Consider the following 14268-nt stretch of genomic DNA (forward strand, 5'->3'; position numbering starts at 1 on the left):
ATCTTTATAGCAAAGAAGTTTTCTTTTAGGTTTCACCTAATTCAAACACTCCTTTCTAGAAATTATGTTTGAAATTCTCTTATTTTAGTGTTTATCTGCCATAAAATACTGTTTGTAATGATGAATGTAGTGATTCAATTTTATTTTTCAGGTTAACAAAAAATTATTTTCTTAAATATTTTCCAAACACCGTGTAACAGTTGATACTCAGAATCTTGAACAAAGAAATAGAAAACAAGATAATAAATTTAAAAATTCCAGTCTTTTTAATTTAAATTTTTGATTTAAAAATCTGAAAGATTTTTTTAAGGTTAAATAAGACATACTTTTATATTTAAAGATCCTTTTACAGCTATGATTCTCAAAATGAATTCTATGCATAATCACTAAAGCTGTCTTATTTCAAAGAGTGGCCTGCCTATCTCCTGCTCATAATTATGTTCATTGCTGGTGTAAAAAAATATTTTTCTGGGCAATAACTTACTGACTAGATCTAAAACTATGTAGGATGGGATGTGGAGTATTTTAAGAAATAGCCTAGGTGACTGCAATATCATCTAAAATCCAACTAGTTTCTTTAAAGTATAAACTATTTTTGCATCAGTTTTTGTACTGCCAACACCTACTGCAGTGACAAGAACAACAAAGTAAATCAATAAATATTTGTTAAATAAATAATGAGATTGATTGATTTTGTTGGTTGCCATTTTCTCCTCAATGTGTCTTTTATCCTACATGCTTCCTTTATTCTCTAACATTTCAGAGGTAGCATCAAGTTTCTTCTCCTTTTGTTCCCATGATCCATGATGCTTGGATCTTATCCTAGCTTTTATTTTTATTTACTTGCTTTTCTTCTGATAAAATTACTATTATTATTCCCACGTTACAGAGAAGATACATGGATCAAAAAATGTTCAACTGTGAAATGTTACATTGCAAAGTGAAGAGAGGGACTTCTTCCACTTATTTTTTGCACTTTTGAACTGATATTTAGTACTTACCTAGCACCATTCTACACTTAGAAAACTTTATAATATTTATTGAATGAATAAATGAATGCCTGAATGAGTATGTCTCTGCACTGAGAGAACTTTAGGGGTTGTCTAATCTCTAACTAGTTAAAATCAGAAGTTTAGTGTAAATGTATGGGGCTATTAGATTGAACAATAAAGGCAACTTCTCAAGTGCAGAAAATATAAGAAGTCTATCTATATGGGGCTTAATGAACTCTTAAGAGGATTTAAACTCATTTCCCCAAAAAAGGAGGTCTGTTCACCTGATTTGACCTAAGGAAATTTTTAGTTTGTCAATGTGGTTTTCCTTAGGATTGGTCTCCCTGGCTCACTAGCCTTCCATGAACTCAATATAGGGCATAGATATCAATAAGTCACCCTCTCCCAGCTTTACAGACTTCAGAGATGCCAGCAGCATACTGAGCCAAAGAGGGACATGACTGTTGATAAAGAGCATTAAAAAGGTCACGTGGCAGCTGAAAGATTTGCTCATAAGACAAAGTGAATCCTCTGAAGCCTTCTAAATAATTGGGAGAAAAGTAATTAATGGAACAAAGACTTAGAAGTCTCTTAACAGCAAGTGAAGACAATATTCAGGAAAATGTGGATAATTATTTCATTTTATTTAGTATCAAAAGAGTAATGGTCATAAAACAATTACAGATCTTCAAGCCACAAGTTTAAACACCACCACAACACTCCTAGGTTTCCTTCGAGAGATGTAAGCATCTCAAATTGCAGATTTGAGGCTTTTGTTTGTACATTTATTCATTCATCATTTAATAAGCATTTTCTGAATACAAACAATGGGTCAAGCACTGTGCAAGCTTTTTCAATACAGAATTGAATAAAACACAATACTTATTGTCATGTAAAGCATAGTTTAGTGGATGATACAGATATATAAACACATAATTATATTGAGATAAGTTTTAAAAGAGTATTATAAAAATTAATTGTCACAACACAGAGAAAGGAACGATAAATTTGCTATTTCATGAGAAAATTACAAATATCTCCACGACTATTTCTCACAGCCTACTGTTTCAATGTTCAAGTCACAAATCCCTTTTCAATATGATGCACCTCAATACAACAAGATTCATTTTAACATCTGGAACTGCATTAATTAAAATTCAGTTTAGCAAACACAAACTGAACGCCCATTATGAAAAATTACCAGTTATTATTTATATAGCAATCCACCCATAGAGGTCACTAGGAGTTAGAACTGTATCTGAAGAGATAGACTGCTATCGATAAACTTCAATATGAGAATTATTTTCCCATAAAAAGTATTCTTATAGCTTACAAATAGAAAACAGGAGTGGATAGGTTTAATTTAAACTGGGGAACCTAAAAAATGTCATGTAATAGTAAAACCTAAAAGTAACCTGTAAAAATAAATTAAACTTGGACAAATGACTTAGAAAAATTCTTTATAGTTGTAAGGGTTCATGAGAACAAAAATAGAATGAAATACTGAAGGGCTTGCTTAATTAATCAGTCTGGATAATTCAAAAAGAGGTTGCCCAAGTGCCAGAGGGTTTAACACAACCTGTTGGTCAGCAGATGAATGGAGAAAGAAGACGTAGTATATCTACCCAATGGAATATTATTTCACCATAAGAAAAAAGTACTTCTATTTGGGACAACATGGATAGACCTCAAAGGCATTATGCTAAGTGTGATAAGTGAGACAGAGAAAGAAAAATCTGCCTGTCATTTACATATGTAATCTAAAAAAGCTGAATTTATAGAAACAGAGAGTACAATGAGGTTTCGGGTATGGGGAGATTGGAGATATGTTGGTCAAAGGGTATTAACTTCCTGTCAGAAGGTGATTAAATTCTAGGGTCTAATACACAGCATTGTGATTATAGCAAACAATACTGCATTATATTCTTCAAGTTGCTAAGAGACTAGATCTTAAATATTCTGCCAACAAAATGAAATGGTGAATTAATAATTATGTGATATGATGGAGGTGTTAGCTAAGGCTATGTTAGTATTTATATTGCAATATATACATGTATATATCAACAGTCTCTATATCTTAAACTTGCACTGTGTTATACTTCAATTATATCCCAATAAAAACATTTGGAAAATCTGGTTGTGCTTGGATTGCAATGCACTTTGGAGAAGTTTGCATTTTGTTCAGTGCGTAAATTGGAGCAATTTAGATTTTAGTAAGTGAAATTATATACATATATATATAATTTGCCTTTAGAATGCCTTGAGAGGCAATTGAGAGAATAGATTAGAGAGGAGAAAAGATAGAACATAATGTTTAAAAGTACAAAGAAAAAAACAACTTGAGAGACATCTAATTGAAGGAACTAGAACAGGAAAATGGCCCACAAATAAATGAGAGCACCAGAGTGTTAGAAAATAAACAGAACCAAAGAATGTACGGCAGTATCCACATACCCAAGATTATATCTAAACACAGCTATTAAAGTTATCATCGCTGGCAATGCCTGCTACTTGACGTGAGGTCTGGTTGTGCTCTGGACTGCATTTAAATTTTTAGGCACAATTGAATTAACTTTGTTGTGATCAAATGTGCCAAATTGGCCAACAAAATTAACTGGCATGTGTTATTCCATTTTTACTATGTTTTAAAAAATGGTGGTTTCACATAGAAAGCAACCTGGAATTCTGTATCCTCAAAAATATGAAAATAATATAAAATGATCTGACAGTATTTGGCTTGTCTTTCTTCACATCATTAACTGGCTGGAAGGTAGAGGGAGAAAGAGATAGAAGCATCAGTGATGAGAGAGTCATTGATCAGCTGTCAACGGGATCGAGTCCACAACCTGGGTGTGTGTCCTGACCAGGAATCGAACCTCAATCTCCTGGATCCTAGGTCATGCTCAACCACTGAGCCATGCCCTGCTGGGTGCTTATCTACTTCTAAATACCTGCCTAGGTCAGAGTAGGCATTTGAATGTTTGAATCACTGTTAAGGATGTGCTGTATAGGTTTTTTGTAACTCAGTTTATCACTAATAAAAAGGAAACAGCTGATGGCTTCATGAATCAATGCAAAAACAATGGAATTCGAGAATTTCAAAAATATAATGACTATTTTCTGTCTTTCACATTCAGTAATGCTAATGGTTCTTTCTTTGTGCTACAGCCCCCAAAACTTTAGACCAATAGACGAGCAACTCAATGTTGCCAATCATAATAAAAATTTACTTAAAAATATTGCAATGTAAAAAATAAAAAGCTGTGTTGAAAATATAAGATAATTTATATACTTGTAAGAAAGATACTGGCAGAAATAACATCAGATACTACATCTGAAACAACTTAATGGAAGCAAGAAAAATGTGTCTGCAGTGACTCATGTGTCAGTTTGATCAATTTCTCCTCTCCTTCCCCTCCCTGTTCCTAATGAAAATGTGTTGACTTTCAAACTATGTTTTTGCTTATTGTTTCATTTTCTTTTTCTCCACTTGGGTCTGCTGTTAGAGCAGAAAGAAACTTTCTGCCAAACTATAATCTTCTTGATTATTTTATTACTCATATGCAGAAACCTTGATTTTAGCCCTTCATGAAACTAGAGAATGTTTATAGAAATGTTAGCAACACTTTGATATGGAAATGAGGTAGAAAAGTGTTGGAAACTGGAAACAAAGAAGAGGGGATTACAATCAGTGTACCAATGTAAGAAATAGTGTATTGTTGATGAGATACTGAATATACAAATGGACCATGGCCACACCATCTATAAAAATAGAACTTGGACCCATAACGTGCAGTAATCAACCTGGGAAACTGACCCTTTATCTATAATAAATAACCCTGGAGCCCAGCCTGCCATAAATCAGATTTGCAAAAAACCAGATTGTAATCTCTAGTAATGATCCAGGAAGTTATAATTGGCCCAAAATGATCAAGATTTGATTAATAATGAACAGCTTCCTTACATTTTGTCCCTGCTTCCCACTTAGGACATACACAAAAAACCAAATATGTACCCCTAACCTCTTACTAGTAGTGTTCCCCATGCCAAGTGTCCAACCAGGACACACTTGAAGGCTTCCCTCTCTCCACAATAAAGCTTCCCCATTCCTCTGCTGCCAAAATGCAGGTGATGGTGGCTGACCTGCTTTGCTCTAACAACTCAGAATAGTAGCCTTTGTTTTTTTCATTTGGTTGGTCTTTATTTTTCCCCCCACATTGAAGATATTAAGAAAACAGCCTAATTTAGTGGGCAATAGACACTGAAAGGCATGACGTGCATTACAACTGATGTAATGTGCAGGTGAGAACATCCTTCCTTCTTTATTTTTAACCTCTCACAATAATTTTTGATGTATTATTTATTAAGCTGATGTCAGCATGGTTTATCTTTTTGTTTGTTCATTTGTTTGGGTTTATTGAGTTCTCTATTTCCCTTTGCATATGAAAAATTTGAGTAAGTCACTCATCTCTCTTCTTTTCCCTTCCCAGTGAAGTGCCTACTATACCAGGATTTAACAAAAATGTCACTAAATAGATCACAGAGGTCTCTTCTGTGCTAGAAATTTTTCAGGGAAAATAATCAGAAATTTCTAGTGATTTATTATATGGTCCCCGAACTCTTAACCAATGGCCAACAATGATAATGTAATTGATAATTATATAGTACTCATGATAAGGCAGGCACTGCTTAAAGTGTGTATTAGCTATTTACTTCTGAGTAACACATTTCCCCAAAACTTAGTGGCTTAAAACAACCAACTTCCATTCACTCAAAATTTACCACAGGCCAATAATATGGGAGAGGTTTAGCTGTCAGGTTGTAACTTTCAGTCTCTCATGAAGAGGCAGACAAAATAAAGACCAGGATTGAGGTGATGTGAAGACTGAGTGAAGCAGGAGGATCTGTTTCCAAGAGGGCTCATGCACATGGCTGCTGTTTGGAGGCCTCCGTTTCTTGTGGGTTGTTGGCAGGAGGCCTCAGTTCCTCATCCTGTGGGCCTCTCCAAAGGGCTGCTTGAATCCTCTCCACATACTAGCTGGCTTCCTTTACAATGAGTGATCCAAGAGAAAGAACAGATAGGAAGCCACCCCATCTTTGGTGATCTAATCTTCAGAGTCACACCTATGACCTTTTCTATTTGTTAGAAGTGAGTTACTAAGTCCAGCCAATACTTTTTTGTTTTAATACGTCTTTATTGATTTCAGAGAGAGGAAGGGAGAGAGAGAGAGAAACATCAGTGATAAGAGAGTCATTGATCAGCTGCCTCCTATACTCCCCACACTCCAGATTGAGCCTACAACCCAAGCATGTGCCCTGACCGGGAATCGAACCTCGATCTTCTGGTTCATAGGTCAATGATCAGCAGCTGAGCCATGCCAGCTGGGTGCCAATACTCTTTTTGGGGGGATTTTTTGAAGGACTTGTCTAAGATTTTGATAATATATTGTAAAACACAGCAAAGTGTTTCATATGATTATTAACATGATCTCTCCTAAAACTCCATGAAACAGGTATTACTATTCCCATTTCACAGATGAAGAAGATGGGGCTCAAAGAGACTAAATCGTTCAGTCTCAGTGAGTACATTGTAGAGCTAGGATTTGATTTAGACAGTCTGGCTCGCAAGTCTGTACTTCTAATTTCTATGCTAATATGCCTTTCTGTCTGTAATCTACACATCTCACTTGACAGATTATTTTTCAGTTCTGGAAACAACTTCTAGATCCTTGTCACCTCTGATTCCTGCTGCCCATGCCTCCCTCTTACTGCTGGAGTAGAACCCTCCAGTACCCTGGCCTTTCAGAGCTCCAATCTGCTTGCTTAGTGGCAAAATTACTTTGCCCAACAACACAATCTTCTTTTCTCTTCTGATTGTGTCTCAGTCTGTTGCCTATCAAAGAAGTAAGCTTACTCCTCTGAGAGGCAAGGTTGGATTATTACATTTAGATGTCAGTCCAAGACACTGAGATTATTGATAAGAACATGACTAGAGGGGCAGGAACACTGGTAATTCAAAATACAAACAGTATTTAATTAGAATGTAATACACAGAAATGACTAGTGCTTATATTTTTCCATTTTGACTCTGTCAGTGCTTCTTTTTTGAAAGACCCCAAAACAAATGTTCTCATTTTGTTTCCATGGCTCAGTTTTGTAAGTGCCCTAAGCACCCATTTGATCTGACTCTTAAGTAGCCCTGCAAAGAGGTTTATTCCTCAAAGGGACTCAGGACTAGAACTTTGCTCTCCTAATTCTTAGGACCCAGGCGGCAATGTGAACTATGTCAGTGGTACTCCAGGTTAGTTAGCAATTACTTATAATATCTCCTCAGTGGGGAAAATATATTTTATAACCTGAAGCACTGACATAAAACAATTGAGAACAGAATAGATAATAATAGCATTCCAAGGTAGAAATCTTCCTATAATTAAGAAAAGTATCTCAATCTGTGCAGGGATTTAATATTGTTAGAACTAGCAAGCGTAATTCTTTAATTTCTGAAATATTTCTGAATATTTCAGAAATTGATATAAGTTGTTTAAGACTTTCAAGAAAACAATCAAGGAAACTGATCTAACATATTGTCAAATCCCTGTTAGAAATCAATCCTGATTTATGTAAATTTTAAGAATTAAATGAAAATTGCTGGAGAAAAGTTTTAAATGGTTCGGATTTTAATATTTTTGTTCCCATGTATTAAAACATCTGCATATCTTTCAAAAATAACTGCGCTATGACAAATGAATAATTTAAATGTTTGTTTACCCTCTTAATTGCTGGTCATTTTTAACAATTTGCAAATGTCTACATGATGACAGTGTTTATCTTCCATTTAGTGATTTTAGAGAAACCTTCACGTAGGCTTGGTCACATTCAGTCTTTAAGAACCTCAGATGAACTGATGGATCAGTCACTGTCACAAGCATAACTTGTCCTATGGTAGGTGCCTGTGTGTCCCTTTTCTAATGCATGCAAATATTTGAACAGTGTGTTCGATCCCTTAGGAAAAGTTACACCAAGTCTCCTGGGGCAGTCCATGTTAATGCTAATCCAAATGACACACGGGACCCACACAAACAGCCCATAGAGGATGCTAGGTGAAATTAGAGAGAATTTTCTTTTTTTCTACAAATATACATACATTTATGTATAACACAGGAAGAAAGAAATTTTTTACCCTAATATTAAACCAGGCATTCTAGTCCCTATCTTCTAGAAATCATAAGTGTCACAAACCTCATCTATTTAAATTTTTGTGTGCTAGCCCATAGAGAAGGTACAGCCCGGGGTTATATGTGATAGGATTATTTATTTGAATATCTGAACTCTATAACCTCCCATTGTCCTAACAGTTCATTACTAAAAATGACCTGACTTTGATTGAATTAAAGAAACACTAGAGGGAGATTGGATCAAGATTGCAGGACTAGCTTGTATATCATCTTCTCCTATCTTAACTCCTTTGAAATGACAGAGAATATTTTTTCTTTAAAAATATATATCAAGGACAGTGCCAGGAAATAAGAACTATTACCATCGGTGGGCCAACATTTTTTTTTTTGAGAAATTCTTAAAGGATAAAAAGCAGATGGGATCAGATAAATGAAGTAGAAAATTCATAAAGTATTTGCAGGAGACAAGCAGGGTAGGCCTGCTGAGGAGAAGGGAGTGGTCAGAGGGAGGCCTGTGGCAGTTGACAGGGTGATGAATAGACTGACTGCCCTTGGCTCTGTTGGGTTTCCAACCACAGGCTCTTCACTCTCCCCTGAATTCTATGATTAACTGCAGCTACATCTGCCTCCCTGGCAATCAAGTGGGTGTGGGCTCTTGGGGTTCAAGAGGCACAAAGAGGTCACAGATAGCCAGCAATCCCAGGGAAGGGAGACAACACAGAAGAAAATAAGCTATAGCATTTTCTGATTGTGGAACATTTCACTCTTGTCTCATAACACTAGGGACAATCCCTATAATCAAGTGTCACCAAGTACACTTCTTCAGTGTTTAGAAAGTTTATAATGAGGATATGTAATTTTCTAGGCTCCAATTCCTGGAACCCAGGATGGAATATTCTAATCACAGCCCCTTCTTTACTCTTTCAGTACCTACGTCTCAATCACCAGTCAGGGTCTTGCCTCTTCTAAATATATACTTTCCTGAACCTGACTTTCCTTGCTAACCAGCTATAGTTGAACATACTGCATGACCTGGTCTGGGCAAAAATGGATCGTTACCTTTCCTGCTCACACATCTTAAACACTTGCATCTATTATATTGTGCCTACAATGGACTGGCATTGAGCTGAAAGTTTACATGAAAATCCTGTACTAATCCTTTTCTTAAAAAAATAGGTATAAACGGAGCTTCCATTACCTCCATACAAACAGTCTTTACCTGAGAGTTAACATTTGTGTCTACAGAAATAATAACAGTGAGTCATTTTCCACTCATACTTCCATAATAAGATGCGTACCCTTGAACCTGAGTGTGCCCCTGTCTGCTGCAGAGAGGAGAAGCCATCAGTATTAACACATGCTCTGCTGAACAAAGGAAATCTTAAAGCCAAGAAGGCTGACAACCAAATAAAAACCTGAATGCACTCTAACTCTAGAACAATAGACCTGCTCTTAATTGTAGGTCTTGGCCTAATGAAAGATGAGACTTCAGACAACTCTGTTTCCCTGACATGTCAGGTGATACTCAGGCAGATGGAGTTTGGATTCTTCATTCATCTCTTTAGTCAGCTTATGACACATTTGTGTGTTTGTGTGTGTGTGTGTAAAGTAAGTACTTTTGGTTTTAAGATCAGAAATACCATGCCCCTTGAATTATGAAGGCTTGTGGATTCACAATTTTATTTCTTTATTTTCTTGAATTTTAAGGCAGAGTTGAAATGGTTGTTCACATTATTTACTTTAAAGTGTTGAAAACACATCTTTGTTTCTCAAACACCTCTTTGAATTTTTTTGTACTTTTGTATTTCAACAACTTTGACTTTCTCTGCAGACTGATAATAGGATAAAAGTAAACTTGAATTATTTCTTGCTAATTTTAGGCCATGAAATTTTTTTCATCTTACAGTAGAAATATATGGGATCAAGGGAACTAGGCAGAGACATGGTTAGAATCTATTTCTGAATCAGTGCATGTGTTTCTTCCATCTGACTCTGTCTTATGCCCAACTATGTGGTGACATTGTCGCAGTTCTCATTCTGCTCCCCCACTAACTTGTAAAATGCAGATTCATGAATTTGTCTTCGACTCTGCACAACATCATGTTCTTGTTAGGTCAAACTTCGTCTAATGGACATAAAATCCCAAGAATGTGAGAGGCACATACCCATCATTGTAGTGGCTCTGGTGGGGTCCCCCAGGTTTAATGAGGTACATGTGGTACCGTGAAATGGAAAGGGCTCTGAAAACTCAGATGGAAACTGTGAAATTGAAGTGCTTGCTTCTTGCTGCTTTTTCAAAGCCAATAAGCACTTTTCTAACTAAAAGTATGTTATATCATAAGCCTTCAATTCAGAAGAAAAGTAGGGCCGGTGATGAGGTAGACAAAATAACAACAAAACATGATTAATAAGGAATATTCTGCTCAGAGTGCTACATTTCCTCAGTGAGAGAAGGCACAAACTGTGAATTTATATTAAAGGCACCATTGAGGATATTTCAGTTGGAATGCTTTAACCTTGGGAACAGGTTTGAAGGAGTATCAGATACGAGGTGACATAAGCAACAATAACTAACTCCACACAGGCCCAGTTTGAAAGCTCAATAGAATCATAAAGAACAGCACAGCTGGTGTGGTGGTATTATAAAACCACAAAGAAAAATATCCATCTTCTTGACTCCTTGTTCCACTCTCTCTCCAGCTTCCCTCATCTCGTTATAAAGATTTAGCACATACCTCCCACCTCCTCACTTTTCCCTTTTTGTTGTTTTCTGACCGAAGAACCCAGCCATCAGTCTGACCTATTTCAAAATACCTAGCTACAAAATTAAATCTATTTTATTTCCATCCCTTCATTAACTCCTGTTTCTTCAGCACAGCTGGATCTCATGCAGCCCTTTGAGGAAAGAAATATTAACACATGAACTGGCTTTTAAGTTTTTTATACAGGGAAGCCAGCTGTAACAATTCTTTTCTTTACAAAGGACATTTTTTAGTTCCTTGTGTCTCAAGATGTGTAAAACCAGGTCCCCGTCTTGGAAGTATTTGTACGTGAATTTTAAACCTGATGTTTGTATTTTATAACATGACATACGTATCTATAAGGGGTGCAGTTGTTGACAATATTAGCAGACTAAGGAAACAGGTTGAGTTTTGGAGAACACCTTTCAAGCATTAGTAAAATAACATCTCAGAACAAATAATAGTGGGATGGGTGGGGTGGAAGGGCATAACCCATATTCTCCTGGGGAGAGAAAATTGCTTCCATTTATTTGCTCACACCCAGAAATGTGGTTTGTTGTAAGGAGTTTTGAGACTTCTTGTATAATTTTATGGTAGCATAGTCAGAGAGCACTTTATATTAAAAATCTCAGTAGTAATCATAAGAGGGAAACACAGATGACTGTGACTTAAATACAAAGAAAACAACTGAGTAAAAACAGTAGACAGTTCTAGAAATAATCCCTTCTGGCTTCCCACCATGTTTCTGATGGGACATGTGACAACTAGAGACAATGGATTCAAAACACTCCGTCTACTCTGTCCTCTTGGCTAGATCTGCCTGACTTAGACCTTGCTCCCTGTGCCCTGAGAGCTCCTGGAGTGCTCTCAGCTCAGGGCTCTCCTTTTTTCAGGGACTCTCTGACTCATTGACACAGAATGGCTCCAATAGTTCTAGATCTTCTCTCATCAAACGTTATTGGATATAAAATTAACAAGAGTGGTATGGAGAAGATGAGTTAGAGAAAAAATATTAGGTCCTGAACCCTGGGTCCTAAAATATGAACTAAATTGAATTTTGCCCTTCAACAGAGAATGCTCAGGTTCTCTAGTTTGTAGTGAAACATTTCACAAAGCAATGTTAACTGCTCAAAACTTGATAGGAGAAAAGAATCGAGAGAGAGAGAAAAATGCTGGCATTCACAAAAATATAGTTTTTGCCCATGTAGTTGGTCACACCAAAGAATTAAAACTTATTCCAGAAGAAATGATAATTTTTAAAATAATTAAATTGACTTACCTGTTACCCTCTTGGGTATCCATGACTGTGTTTGCTTCTAAGGTAACTGATTGAGGAAAGTTTCATGCCATCTGTCAGCCTAGTTATATATGAAGGGAGGAGACAGCAAATTAAGAGAGGCTACTGCATAGTAAATGTTGGTACAAGTTCATATAAGTTTTCTTGGAAATAATTAGCAAAACTCAAATGACAAAGGCTCAGATATATATGGTCAGAATTATGTAAATGCCATCTGTACTTTAGTTATTCCTCCTAATTATATCTTGTTAGACTTACTGTTGACCTAGATACTGGTATACTGTCATGTGTAATTTACAATTTGTATAAATATATTTCTGCATCCAAAGAAATTACTACCTTTACCAAAACGTATGAGAAAGATACAAGGACAGAGAGAGAAAAACTGTCTTCCCTACCTCTGGTTTTGCAGACCCAGGCACAGTGAGCCCCAGCTTGTGTGAATCATCAGGATTTCAAGAAATTGCCTGCAGTCTCCTGACATTTATTCTGCCTATTTTTAATAGCATTGCTTACCTATTTCAAAAAGGAAACAACAAGTAGAAATGCTAATCTTGTAGTCTCTCTTTTTTTCTCCATAATAGATTCAGCATTTTTGAGAAAATAATACCTTTATTTCAGTGAAAGAATAGTCCTTTACAGACATTTCATTAAATCACAAAACAACCTGTGACAAAGCTGCAGGGTACTATTATTATCTTCAATTTCCAGATGGATAAGTGAAAGATTGAAAAGGTTTAGTTACTTTGTAGAGGAATCTAGCTGATGACTACCATGCTGGCTTTGCAGGCTCTATGCTCAACTCTTTATCCAGCTCCAGGCCTGCCTGATGAGTCTGCTTTTCTAATACATGACACACTGTAATCCTGGAAGCATCCATACTGCTGATATGTTACAAGGATTTACCCATTAAATGTTTTATGCATTACAATTTAAAATGACTACTTTATCTATCGCTTCTGGGCCTTTTGGCTAAGGTCGAGTGTAGTAACTATTCTTATTAGTGTAATATCTGATATGTTCTCTATCTGAGAATGGCATATTACATGGATTTTTGGAGCAGGGAGGTGGAATAGGAGCTTGTTCTGTCCATTCTGCACATTGACCCCTTATTGTAATACTTCTGGGAATGGTGTATCCCCTTGGGAGGGGGGGATGACTACCCTTAGGTCAGTATAGAGCAAGTATAAAATGACTAATAACTGAACATACATGTTAAAACCAGATGCTCTTTGTTTTTTAGGCTTTTAGTCTAAGCAAAAATAAAACACTCAACAGAATATAATCTATATATTCTGGATGGCAAGCAATACTTTGTTGGCAGAGTTGTTTTTCTTTATGTCCTGGCTATTTTATTAAATCTCCAAGTAAGTGTTAAACCTTGGTTTTATATCTTACAAAGGCCCTCAGCACCTCATAAGTAGTTTTAAAATCCATTTGGTGAAGATATTGTGGAAGATATTCAACTTTTCGGATGCTATCTTCAGTTAGTTTCCATCAGAATATTAAGGGGTGCACTTCTGCTTACAATAAAACAGAAGTGATGAAGCTCAGTATTAAGCTGAAGTTACCCCAACTTTTGAATACTGAGGCTCTCCCCATAACAGGAAATCACCAGCATTTCAAAAGCACAAAGGAATCATGTTGCTGAGGTGAGCACAGTCCAACATGAAAACACTTAAGATCAAGTATAAAAGAGAAGGAAACAAATGGAATAACTTCGATGCAAATAAAATACTTAATATAACAATCTGAACAAGTTTTTCAAAGACTCAGAAAGACAAAGGAAAGAATTACCTCCCTAATATATATGTTCTGGTAAAATCAAGAGACTTCCAACAAGCCAGAGTAGCAATATTCATCTAATAAAATTTCAGAACAGTAAAGCATGTGGGAAAAGTGACCAATATTTAAACATTTTTCTAGGTAGAAAAGTCAAGAGATCCTATGAGAAAATGTAGCAAGTGTTGAGCAGGAAATTGAGACGTGAGAAAACAAAGAAAACAGAAAAAGCACATACATTGACACACTGTAGTGAATCTTAAAAGCACTCAGACTAACAA

General features: G+C 36.1%; 1 non-coding gene across 1 annotated transcript; it reads left to right on the top strand.

Moving 5' to 3' along the window:
• Positions 1-13157: 13157 nt before the first annotated feature.
• LOC148094513 (U2 spliceosomal RNA) lies at positions 13158-13348 on the top strand. Its single transcript, XR_015716429.1, has one exon. It is a non-coding gene; the product is annotated as a U2 spliceosomal RNA (small nuclear RNA).
• Positions 13349-14268: the final 920 nt, after the last annotated feature.

This window comes from Miniopterus natalensis, chromosome 1, assembly GCF_054644295.1.
Source record: "Miniopterus natalensis isolate mMinNat1 chromosome 1, mMinNat1.hap1, whole genome shotgun sequence".
Lineage (NCBI taxonomy): Eukaryota > Metazoa > Chordata > Mammalia > Chiroptera > Miniopteridae > Miniopterus > Miniopterus natalensis.